This window comes from Asterias amurensis, chromosome 2 (assembly GCF_032118995.1).
Source record: "Asterias amurensis chromosome 2, ASM3211899v1".
Taxonomy (NCBI): domain Eukaryota; kingdom Metazoa; phylum Echinodermata; class Asteroidea; order Forcipulatida; family Asteriidae; genus Asterias; species Asterias amurensis.
In genome coordinates, this window is record NC_092649.1 from 13,446,433 (window position 1) to 13,460,111 (window position 13,679).

Genomic DNA, 13,679 nt, shown 5'->3' on the forward strand with positions numbered 1-13,679 from the left:
ATATATATGAGAGCTGCAAATTGGCAACAATCATGAAGAGTCTATACTCATAATTGTGTACAGAATGTAAAATGATTACAATAAGGCATACCATAAAGTCACTTGAGCTATGAGGGGTGCCAATGGACCCTTCCCGTGAAATATGCTAATCACATTCACGCATGCGTACAGACCCTGTTGGTTGGCAAAGCTATAGAGTTGTGCACTAAGCAGATGCGCAATCGCGTCTGCGTCACGCACCCATTAGCCGTGTACAAAACAGAGCGATGTTCCCTCATTTTGCCGTACAAAATGTTAGTGCGCAGGCGCTATGTGCAGTTTACATATTTCATGGGAAGGGTCTATTGGAAAACTTGACAAACAAAGTGTCTATACTGATATGTACGAAGAGTAAAATGAACACAAAAAGGCCTAGCATAAAATCACTTTGGCTATAAAGGGTACCAATTGACAACTTTCATGAAGAGTCTCTCCTTTGTACAGAGTGTAAAAAGATAACAAAAGGCATACAAGCCAATCATTTAAGCAAGGACAACTGTCAAAACATTATAAGTTACACTGCTCCAATAAATCAATGTTCTATTTATTCATCTCCTAAATTACTATAAAATATTTACAGAGGCAAAGTCTGGTTACAATAAGACCAGTCACCAGTGTTCTCACTTAGTGTATCTCAAAATCTGCATAAAATAACAAATCTGTGAAGTTTTTGACTCAATTGGTTATCGCAGTTGCAGGAGAATAATGAAAGAAAAAAACACCCTTGTTGCACAACTTTTAGTTTTAATTGTCATGTTATCTTTAATATGCATTTTATAAAAAACGGTTACAAACGCTTTTCAAAGACCAACTCGACCGATCCAAGGCAACGTGTTCCTTTAAGGGAAGAATGGCTAATAACATGGAACACCCTGGTGCAGAAGCCAAAATTCCATGCTGACCCATTAAATACACTTACGTAAGCTCAGAATTCCCTGCTTCCCAGCGCAGATTATTTGCTTTTAGAAAGCAGCGACATGAATTTGGGCCCTCCTTATGTTTTCTGGGTGCATCGCTATTGCTTTTGGATTGATCAAACTACTGCAACAAATATACCATGACGTGCTAGCTTTGGCTTGCTCAAGGCAGTCGCATTAGTCACTCCAAAAAAAAAGCTGCTATAACCCCCCCCCCCCCCCCCCCCATACACTGTGCTTAGCGAGTAATCACACCGCACGACCCAACCGTACTGTGCACAAGTCATCTGCACTCGTACCAATATCCGCACGCATCCGCATGCTGAAGCGTCGTGTCGTGCGATGTGGTTACCGGTACACACATTTTACGAAGTGTGTAGTGGTGGCCTTTTACAGCACCGGTCTTTTTTCAGAGTGAATAATTCCACTGCTCTGATTGACGTGCTTGCTATTAAAATGATGTAGTCAACACTTCTAGTAGAATAAATATTCCTTCACACAATTTAAGTGAGGTTTTGTGAATTAATTAAACATTCATAAATACCTCAGACAGTTTCGCTATTCCTATTGGTGGAGAGCGCGTCACGTGGGGGTGTATAAACCTTTGATAATGACCAGTGTTTATAACAAGCTGGCTTCCGTGTGTCGGGCACGCAAGATTGTCACACATAACGCAATTCCTAGCTTTAGTAACAGTGCTTTATCTAGGCGCGGGCGCGTAATCTAAGCGCGCGCGTGTACACACAACCCACGCGCATCGAACAGATTCTTCACAAAGTTTTTGAAAAAAATATTTCAAACCTCAAATTTTCAGTTGTTAAAGTGTCTATAATTGTATTTTTTAACACCTTTTAACCAAAAAGGCATTTTTGAATGGGAATAAAAGGGGGTAGCTTCTAGTTCTTTCACAGCCATTTAAAACCTTGCAGGGTCGAATTGCCGTGTGATAAAGGCCCTTGCCTTTGGAAGTGTCGTGGCCGAGCGGTTAAGAGCACCGAATTCAAACTCTGGTGTTTCTGATCAGCAGAGTGTGGGTTCGAATCCCCAGCCGTGACACTTGTGTCCTTAAGCAAGACACTTCACCATTGCTTCGTCCTTCGGATGGGACGTAAAGGTGTTGGTCCCATGTGTTTCGTAACGCATGTAAAAGAACCCAGTGCACTTATCGAAAAGAGAGGGGGTTCGCCCCAGTGTTCCTGGTTCGATCGGCAGCAAATTGCGCCACAGCACCTTGTAAAACATTACATGAGTGACGGACATGTGCGCAATATAAGAAGCCACAATTATTATTATTATTATTTATGACACGGCAAGTCGGCCCTGCCTGTTTTAAACGGTTGTGAAAGAACTAGAAGCTACCCTTTTAATTTCATCATTTAAAATGTCCATTTTGGCAAGATGGACCCTGAAGGGAATTCAATTGTTATAACATTCTATCTCTATACATTTATGACTTCACATCTTCACCACATTACACAAACAAGTATCTAATTTACAGTAATCAATTTAAAAATACAAACAATTTTGTTACAAAATGTTTAATATTATGGGGGAAAATTTCCCTGTAAGTTGTAAATGCTATTAGGCAGGGTCATAGAGTGGTTAGTTCTCAACAATTTTAGGGGCATTAATACTCTCTTGGTGGGACGAACTGCAGCTGCTGATTGTATATAAACTATCTTGAGAAAGGATTCCCTACAAAGTGGTGTGCGTAACTTTTATTGTATAACCCCAAAACATTTACATCTGGGAATTGATTCTGAGTTTTTTTTTTTTTTTTTTCTCAGCTTTTTTTCTCAGCAAGTAGACACTGTATTTATATTACATGTTACTTTTAATGTATCTTTCTTAATAATGTTGTATAATAGCCAGCATTGCAATCTATGACCCTTTATAAAGCAGAATCAACCAACTTACTGGTATGGACTCCTTAAAGCTGTTAAGGCAATTTTTATTAGGCTTTGTCATTTTTATCTGTTCAGCAAAAATTTGCAAAGGGTAACCAGTCATAAGTAAATACACATTACATTTTATTTTGACTGGTAACCTGTTTCTTCTCAACAATTTTTTCAGTGCTCAACAAAATGTGTGGGGTTTAAGAGCTATGGGAATCGTGTCTCTGGATGGTTTTTGCGCGGCCATCTTGTTTTCTGATCATTTTAGGGCAAAGTGACCAAACAGAGGCTATGAAACAGTAGAATATAGCCTGTTTCCTTCAAGGTATGATGATAAAATACAAGGCAAACTTTGAATTATTTCCACCTTTTCAATGTTCAATTGTGAATTTGTTTTTTTTACCTTTTTGACAAAATCTGCATCACAAACCAGACCCTAAACCTAAAATCTATCGTAGAACACACAAAACAACCAAGTTTGTTTTTAGAATGTAACAGTCAGACTACTACAACCAGGTTGTATGTTTGAAAAATACTCAAGAAATAGAGGGAGCAGGATCTCAATCAGGCTAATCTTGCATTGTAGTTAGTGGCAAGAAGCAATGAAACTAAATCCGGACCATCAGTCCAGTGCAATTTACTCTTACCCTGCTCACCTGCAAGCATCGGGGTTGTGTAATCACGCAGTAATGGACCCCTCCTCCAACAGCTCCTGCATGCTAAACAGCAAACTGATGAAACTCAAATCCGTCTGGATGGATTAAATAAAATCCAACTGGACCTCTACGACGTATCACCTGATATGCTGTTGGACCACCGGCTTTCTTAATGAGGTGTACTCACTTGACGTTTGAACTCAGTCCAGTTCGAGGTCGCTGTCATCGCTGTCTTCTTGGAGTCCGTTCTGGGCTCGTATCATTTCTTGCTCTTCTTTGCTTGGTAGGTGACTGTGCCTAGTTAGAGGATAAACAACAAGATATGAAAACCAAGCTGGCAACAGCCAATCTCTCTCATACAAACATTGGTTTAACATCTATGATTATTGCACAAATCAAGAAATTGTGAATCAGTAACTTGACAATACTTTTAATTGTTAGTTTTATTCACTTCAGATTTAAACAGAAACTTAAAAAAACTTTGAAATGTAACTCTAAAGAATCCAGACAAGAGAACGGCTCAAAATCTCCTTCCGTGACTCCGCAGGACAGACAAAAACAAAAATAGAAAAGACAGACACTAAACAAAGATTCTAGTCATCGTTAAAACAGCAGTTAGGATTTGAATGCACAACCTTGTGATTGCAATTCCTGCAGTCTACCACCACAACCACTGGACCATGGTGACAAATTGTGTAGGTTGTGTAAGATACAATTGGTGATCATTACAAGGAGGGAAATATGTCCGTACATTTAAGCACATAACTTTATCATTAATTTATTTGGTACACCACAATTAGCTCCAACAGGTGGAATAGGAAACAAGAAGAAATGTAAAGTTTTTAGATGTAGCAAGAATGTGGAAAATGGGGGAAAACCCACACAATCAGGTCATGCAAGTAGGGACTTAAAACCCAATCAATATGCAAGGCTTCGGTCAGAGGTGGGATTCGAACGGGGGGGGGGGGGGGGGGGGAGGGCACAGGAGTGAAATGTTGGAAAAGGAACCACTGCAAACCAACCTGATTCCCCAATTTTTTTAGTAACAGTCTGAAATGTCTCAGTTATGACCAATCCAGCCTATTTAAAAAAGATGACGTCATTCATTTGAAATTTTGAGGTGATTACACAAAACTTCACCACACACATCTTCAAAAAGTCCATTTTGAAGAGTTTTCAACCTATCGCTAGAGGGCGCTGATGCATTTTGTGACGCCATTAATTTGTTTTTTGAACTGCCCATCCTTGCCAGACACTAACATCGTTGAAAGCAATTCCATAAAGTTTCCCACTTTTGCATTAGAGGGCACTTCCAGTTTCGACCGTAAATAGAGGTCATGTGAGGTCACGCACACAAAACAAAATGAAGACATAATTTATCACTACCCGATCCCGCAAACAGAAACCTAAGGTCTCTTGTGGCTGACTTGATATAGATTTTCAAACATTTAAAATAAAACACCTTTAAGATGACGTCAAGTGACAGGTGTTGACGTTATCGTGACATCATTGCTATATCTTTCATCCCTGAAAGTTTCATTGAAATTGCTCTTTAGGAACTATGCAAAAAATTGCGAGTACTTGAGCAGACAAATAAATAAAAAATTATTATAGAAAAAACTTGAACGAAAACAAGAGCTGTTTCGCTGCGCTGTGCTACGAAAAAGCTAAAAAACTTGAACGAAAACAAGAGCTGTTTCGCTGCGCTACGAAACAGCTAATAATAATATGTATTTAATACACACTTAGAGTACCTTATTTGTAGTACTGTACCTTATTTGTAGTACTGTAGCGAAGGTGCCGATCGACCGGTAGGGGGCGCCAGCATGACTCCCCGTCGGAGCACTGCTGGCGACCCCAGCAGGCCGATCGGTAAATCTGCTCGTCAGAGAGGGCACTCTCTGGCTTAGTCCTTCTCTCTCGTGTAATTTCAGTGTCTTTTTGAGTGTAAATAAAGCTCTGAAACGAGGACAGAAAAGCTAGTTAATTGTATTTTCTTGTCTCATTAAACTGTGTGCATTGCAACCCCGGTCAACGCTACAGTACATCACAATTAAGTATGCAGCACCAGAACCAGTTGCTTTTATAAATCATTCACATCAACAATCTCTACCCATTTACTCCTGGGTGACGAGAAGCAACTATGGTTAAGTGTCTCGCTTAGGGACATGAGTATCTTGACCAGGATTTGAACTCATTCGATGACTTAAGCCGCTTTCGCATTGGACTTTTGGTTAGATAACTTATCGGCCCCGTAAGCTAACAGCTGTTCGCACTTGGATTAATTTGTTTTTCAGTTTTCTATGGCACTGTTTTGAAAAGAAAAAGAGGAAATCAGCTGATCAGCTGAAAAGTTGCATGCCCTGCCTCAATGGCCCTTTTTTCCAGCATGCCTTGCTTACTCTTAACCCCTAGACATGGCTCATTAAAATGTGCTAGAATCTAGCACAGTCTACATGTAATTAAGGCCTTTGGCTGATCCACTTTATGTCCCCGCTCAAGTATAGTAGGCTTAATGCGCAAAAGAGGCATCAAGTCATGGTCCTCTCATTCTTTTTTTGATCAACTGGGTTCTTTTACATGCGTTACACAACACATGGGACCAACGGCTTTACGTCCCATCTTTTACATGCGTTACACAACACATGGGACCAAAGGCTTTGCATCCCATCTGAAAGTACGAAGCAGTGGTTAAGTGTCTTGCTTAAAGGACACAAGTGTCACGTCTGGGAATTTGAACCCACACTCTGCTGATCAGAAACACCAGAGTTTGAATTCGGTGCTCTTAACCGCTCGGCCGCGACACTTCCAGTCAGACATATACATTTGTATCATCTCTCAAGGGGAAGTAAAATAAAAAATAGATTGTCATTATGTTTGAGGCCATGACAGCTCAAATTACCCACTGGAACACTGCTAAGTGTTTAAACTGAAAAGAGTTGGAACCACAACCAAATAGATCTTGTAGTCCAGTGTGTTTGGGACAAAAAGATAAGGGTGTCTAGGCCGAGCGGATAAGAGCACCAAACTCAAGCTCTGGTGCTTCTGTTCAGCAGAGTGGGTTCGAATCCCGGTCTTGACACTTGTGTCCCTGAGCAAGACACTTAACTATAATTGCTTCTCTCCACCCAGGGGTAAATGGGTACCTGTGAGGGCAGAGATGGTTCTTGTAATTGATTTAGCCGAGTAGCGCAATGTTGCACAGGCTGCATACTCCCCACAAGGGAGCTGAAATGGTTTAAGGAGTGAGTTAAGGCCCAGTGACCACGGGTAATAATGTGAAGCGCTTTGGGACGCCCTCTCGGTGAGAAAAGCCTTATATAAAAACTGGTTATTATTATTATTATTTTTAATGAACATATTCGGTCTTGTACAAGTACTCTCACTCCAGAGAAAAATCTGAGCAACAAGACTCCAGAGCAAAATCTGTGCTACAAGACTTTAAAAAAAGTCAGGCGGAGATTTTCTTGAAATTCAAAGACCTGGTCGTCCAGATTGTTCTTCAAAGATCTAAATCAAGGCATCCAATTTGAGGTTTGAAGTGTTAATAGTCTGGTCTCCTGACAACAATCTGCGTTCATGGTTGCTGTTGCATTCCGGGAACATGTCAAAAGTACTCTGTAGTACTTGATGGCCTTTTTGTTTCAACTCTTCGAGTGTCCTCGTAGTGATGGATAGAAGGAAATCCAATGTAAAGTCTGATCAATTTGTTTGCAGACCCACATCAAACACTCCTAATCTTATATTGAACCAGAGCCAGACGAAGCTTAATGTAGACGTTTGACAGTTAAAGGTAGCGTCATACATACATGTACATTGCTTGTTCCCAACATAATGCTGATATACATGTATGGGTGATATTATCTAGAAAGACACAACAAAAGTCACATGTGAAAGTTTCTGGTGAATACAGAGTCTACCTGCTGAGAAAACACTTGCTTGGGCATGTTGGGTGGGATTTGAACCAACAACCTTTTTGCCATTGCGGAGCAAATGTCTTAAAGGTCTTGGGTTCAAATCCCATCCAATATGCTTAGGGACAGTTTTGTTCACAGGACTCAGAAAAGTACTGACTATCCATCGTTTACACACATCAGTGCATGGATGAAACCGAATGATATTCTTTAACCCTGATGCAAATTTAAATAAAGGTATAGTGTACTTTACAACAATGCCAAGAGAAGACGACGACAGCTTCAAGCCCCAGCTGATACCATGATTAGGTACTAGACACAGGTACAGTATACATTGTCTATTCTCTCGGTCACAAAACCCAGGCCACCCTGCCTTCAAGCGCAATACATCCGAGACTGGATTTACCATGACTCTAAAATAATTAACTCTTTTCCTACTATCGTACAGAATATGAGTTATTTATTTACAACTATCTACAAGAAAATAATCACAACAACATTCACTATATCGTATTACATTAAAATTGTAATGTGGTTATGTAAAAAGATGACAGTTTTTATGGCCAAAGCTTGAATCTGAGAACCATTACAGCGTAAAGCTTCTCAGATTGTGATTCTTCTTATGGATTATTCTTCCTGCCTGGACATAATATCTGCTCTGAATTGTCGGTGATATCTCAAAAACATGACCTTTTGAAATGACATTTTCTGACATTAGTTTTGTTGTGTACACACGTACACATTGATTAAAACAATCAAACGATTCCAAAACCAAAGGTATACTTTGCCTTTAATTGGCCTGAGAGAGCCCTAATTGCTGACTGGATTTGACCCTCATAGTTTTAGCATCCTTCAGTGTTCATCAGGGAGCTGCAATGCTATGCGTCCCTTGACACCCACAAGTCAATAAGAATGAGACTACCCTGACGCTTCTATATTTGAACTGCTCTTTGATCTAGGCTTTCGTAAGCTGTGGTCTCCCTCCTGGGAACTACATAAATTGGCTGATTGATCGGGGGCACTAATAATGAAAAGCGTCTGCGCTAAATGAACAGTTAGACTGTACATGTGTAACTGTTCCTTAAGGAGAGTCTGTATGAAGTAAAAAGGGTTATTGATGGGTTCCACATAATGATTCGAAAGGGGGGAAACATATGATCTGTACACTAGAATTAAAGTAAATTGCATGAATTCAAGATGGGAAAATCCCTTTCTTGATTCTGGATATTATTTCCATTGTTAACATAGTTCCCGAGAACAATTGATTTTACCTGATAAGTCTGCTGCCACCTAGCTTCCCTAAAGTCTCCCATTGGATATTTAGATTTGATGTACATGTACCTTAAGCGTCAATAATTTTCTACCTAACTTGTTTTTTTTTTGGCCCAAAAAATTGTAAATGGTTTGGCGTTTCGATCTCCCTTGATTGCTTAAATGTCAACAAAGCACAAAACAGGCTACAATAGTTGTGAGTAACAGCCTGCGTCGGGCGTTCTCTTAGACATGTTAGAGGTTTGAAAAACTACCCATCCAAATTAAACTTTTATTCTATAAACCAAAGAAACTCGTACTTTTTGGCTCCTTGCTGTTTTAGTGGCATTACCCTTGGGCTAATAAGAGAAATAATTAATAACACTTAGGATATGGGTTGTCGTGGCCGAGCGGATAAGAGCACCAAACTCAAGCTCTGATGATTCTTTTCAGCAGAGTGTGGGTTCGAATTCCGGTCGTGACAGTTTTGTCCCTGAGCAAGACACTTCACTATAATTGCTTCTCTCCACCCAGGGGTAAATGGGTACCTGTGAGGGCAGAGATGGTTCTTGTGATTGATTTCGCCGAGTAGCGCATTTGTTGCACATGGCTGAGATGGTTTAAGGAATGATTTAAGGCTCAGTGACCAGGGGTAATAATGTTGGAGCGCCATGAGTGCACTGCGTGACGGACATGAGGGCTGTGTAAAAAGCCAATTATTATTATTATTATTATATCAGTGGCAGTAAATAGCGGCTCCTTCCCGCAGGTTCACCAACCCCCCTAAGACTGTGTACTTAGTTTGAGAATGAAAACATCCCAAATTAAAAGTGAAATGCGGTCCTTATTTTGTTTCCTAAAGGGAAGGGGGAGTTTTATATTGTGATATTTTCTGAGATTTATGCATCAATTATGACCACAGAGAGATAATGCTGCAATATATTTGAGTAAAGGCATGCGTCTGTAACCCGGAAAAAGGGTACTCTTAGAAACCCAAGGAATAAAACTAATACAAATACTACCAGTAACTGTTGGGGCACTCGCTTAAACAAATGAGAAAAACTAAGATCGGGTAGGGAAAAGATGTGAGGAGATGCAAAAAATGGGAACAGTGACTCAAAGTGCAGGTTTCTCAAACAAAAAATTAAAAATAGCTTTATTGACTATCTAAACCGACAACTCGGGATCTAAACCTTCTTTCTTATAAACCTTAAAGCCATTGGACCCTTTCGGTACAGGAAAAAAAAAAAAGTTCACAGATTTACAAATAATTTACAGGGTTTACAGAAGGTAATGGTGAAAGACTTCTCTTGAAATATTAGTCCATGAAATGCTTTACTTTTTGAGAAAACGGTTAAACAATATAAATTCTCGTTAATGAGAATTACGGATTTGTTATAAACACATGTCATGACACGGCGAAACGCGCGAAAACAGGAGTGGGTTTTCCCGTTATTTTTTCCCGACTCCGATGTCCGATTGAGCCTAAATTTCCACAGGATTGTTATTTTATATATAAGTTGTGATACACGAAGTGTGGGACTTGGACAATACTGTTTACCGAAAGTGTATAATGGCTTTAAACTAAACCAGTCAAACCTAAGCCAAGATATTTAACTGAGACTAAAAAAAAAAGAAACTAAACCAGAGTAAAACAAAACACAAACACAGTGCAAAAGAAAAGTTACAAATTAAAATCAAAATGGCTTTAGAAACCTGTGTAAATAAAACAACAGGAAATAGAATTGATTAAAATACAGTTCCATCATATTTAGAAAGAAACACATGGGACTTTAAAAATGCAATAATCCAAGGTTTAAGAAAAGTAACTTCTAATACAACTTTAGAAATGAACTTCCAAAGAAAAAGAGGAATATAACAATTGTCAAAATAATCAACAAAGAACTATACAATTACAAATGAAAGTTAAGACTTACCGCAGAAAATATACTTGAAGATGGAAATTTAATCGTAGAAATTAAAACTTGTGATGAGAGAACACATAAAATGTGCAGTGTTCCTTTTTCGCTGCCAGACTATCTGATTATTATATACATGTATACTGGATGGGTGACCTTGTCAATAAATGCACTGGGTTCTTTTACATGCGTTAAACAACACACGGGACCAACGGCTTTACATCCCATCAGAAGGATGAAGCAATGCTAAAGTGTATTGCTTAAGGACACAAGCGTCACGACTGGGACTCAAACCCACACTCTGTTGATCAGAAACACCAGAGTTTGAATTTAGTGCTCTTAGTGAATTTAGAACACGACACTTCCACTAAGTATTTACACTATGAAAAAAGTAAGAACTTATCATATTAAAGCCTTTCTCAGATTCAAATTTTGGGGTGAAAAGCGAGGGAATTGGGGTATTCAGCTCTTACTTCAGTGTGCGTGTTTCCTACAATCTGTGGCATATTTCCACCGACAAGTACGTGTAAAACCTTCTCCTTTTAGTCTCTTAACGGTTGTCGTTAGCCTACAGGCGACACGCCAGGTCCCTTTTGAGGATACCTTGGTTTCATTTCAAGGAGGGTTTACCCCGTAAAATAAATAACGAGTCTTCTCTTCTTACAGTCTCATCGTAGATCCATCAAATCATGTGTACAAATCTTTGGGGATTATACCATTTTAATTACTTTGAGGGGGACAAAATTCAACATGAAATTGAACCCGACGGTCGATGATGTTGAATATTCCTGTCTACATGAAGGATGGTTTCTTTTTTAAATAAAAGTAAATCGTTCGCTCTGCATGATCGTCCCCACCACAGCATACGATTTTCTTGATATTAATCATTTAAATTTCAAGTGGTGTACTTGAAGTAGCGGCACACTTGTCTCTGGCAACCACTTATGTAGACATCTTCTATGTGTGATCTGACTTCTGCTTGGATAGCTGGGTGATATGAAATCTTCTACAGGCCATTTGCTAGTTACATTTGAATAATGTCTGGTACACAGCGACTGCGTTCACTGTTAAATGCTCAATTTGAATTCCACAGACTGAAAATTACTGTCGCTACACAGTTCCGAGCAAGCTTTTGTATAGCATCCACCATATCAACAAAGACTGCTATCTTTGTGACACAGATTTGATTGAATTTGTTTCTTCTTGAAATGGTACACTAGGTGGGTGGGTCCAAAGTAATAAAGATTTATTAAAAAAAAAGAAACATTCACAAACGACAAAGAAGAGGAAAGAAACTAGCCAGCTGGCCAAGATCAGTGATTTATTTCCTGATTAAACTACAAAGTTGTTTGTTTAAGCCAGGAAAAGCTATTGAGAACTACTGATGCTGGAGACAATTGAATTAAAATATCTGGTTTATTTGAGGCATTACTTTGTTCTTCAGTGTATAGATTACATTATGAAGCAATTCAATATCTAAACGTCAACATTTTTAGAAAAGACTCTGTTAGGGTCAAATCATCAGGTCATTTTTTTATTTTTTATTTAATTGAGGTTTCACTTGTGACTGAGCAAAGTACTGTACCAGATAACGATTGCAAACGTAATGGGTTCAATTCCTACCCGAGTAATATGCCTGTAATTTTTTTTTCTCTTACAGAACTCGGGTAAGCACCGAGTATACAGTGCAGACATCAGTGTATATGGGTAAAAACCAAAATGAATATATGTAACTCGCAAATGGCTGATTAAATTGACCACAGACTACCACAAAGTACCATTCGGGGCGGGTATCTTGTTCATACAGCTGGACAACCCATGGCTTGTGTTCTGTAGACAATTGTAGACCATGGAGATGGGTGTGGACTTACCCTCCACCTCCACCTGTGGTGTTTTGTGGAAAGAGCAAGTAAGGCAGGGGAGCATGCCAATGGTAATAGGGTGTTGTAAGTTGATTAGGAAAACTGATGCATTGATTTCTGAGAATACACACAACACATGAACTGTGTACTGCTTGACAGGAATGATTATTTAACAAACTAATTTACAGATGTTTTATCACAGGTGTCCTTTTATGATGCCATTAAATGCCCAAAGCAACAGATTAAAGAAAACCACAGCACTATTTATTGCGGATTTTACTTTGCAGCAAATATTTCATTACAGGAAAGATAACAATAACAATAACAATAATAGCCCGTTTTGATATAGCGCTTTTCACACCCGGAGGGCAACCCAAAGCGCTTCACATTATTACCCCTGGTCACTGGGCCTTAATTCACTCCTTAAACCATCTCAGCTCCCTGGTGGGGAGTATACAGCCTGTGCAACATTAATATTCAATCACAAGAACCATCTCTGCCCTCACAAGTACCCATTTACCCCTGGGTGGAGAGAAGCAATTATAGTTAAATGTCTTACTCAGGGACACAAGTGTCAAAACCAGGGGCGGATTGCTGCTTAGTCAGCGGTCTAAGACCAGTCAGTTATAGCCGGCTATCTGTCTTAGACGGTCTTAGCTTAGTCAGTCATTAAGCCTGTTGCAATAAGCCGGTCTTAGATAAGTCGGCGAAAAGTAATGCAATACGAACAAATGTCCCATTATACTTGGCACTTCTGCAGTCACTGGCGGTACGGCATTCTTCTTATTGCTTTGGTTTAAATCATTGGTTATCAAATCTGTGAGTTGTATCATTTTTTACTCTTGGGAACATATATTTACGATACACTGTATCATCATCATAATGCCTCTCATTGGTGTAACTGTAATCTATTTCTAAAACACAATCTCGTCGTGTAGAGCTCTTTGCATCAAATCATCTACAACTAACAAATGCAGCGCTATCAAAACAAAGACCGATTATAGCCAGCTCAGAGCAGGCTTAAGATTTAAGACTGGCTATAATTAAAGACCGCACTATTGCAATAGGTCTATAATTAAAGACTGTCTAAGCGCATTTCAAGTCAGCCGGCTATAGCGCATAGACTGGTTTAATACAGCTTGGTGCAATCCACCCCAGGATTCGAACCCACACTCTGCTGAACATAATCACCAGAGCTTTAGTTCGGTGCTCTTATCCGGCCGGAG

At 39.4% G+C, this 13,679-nt stretch overlaps 1 pseudogene; it reads right to left on the reverse strand.

Annotated features, from left to right (window-relative positions):
- Window positions 1-1,207: 1,207 nt before the first annotated feature.
- Window positions 1,208-13,679, reverse strand: part of LOC139949687 (phosducin-like protein) — a 50,752-nt pseudogene continuing 38,280 nt past the window's right edge.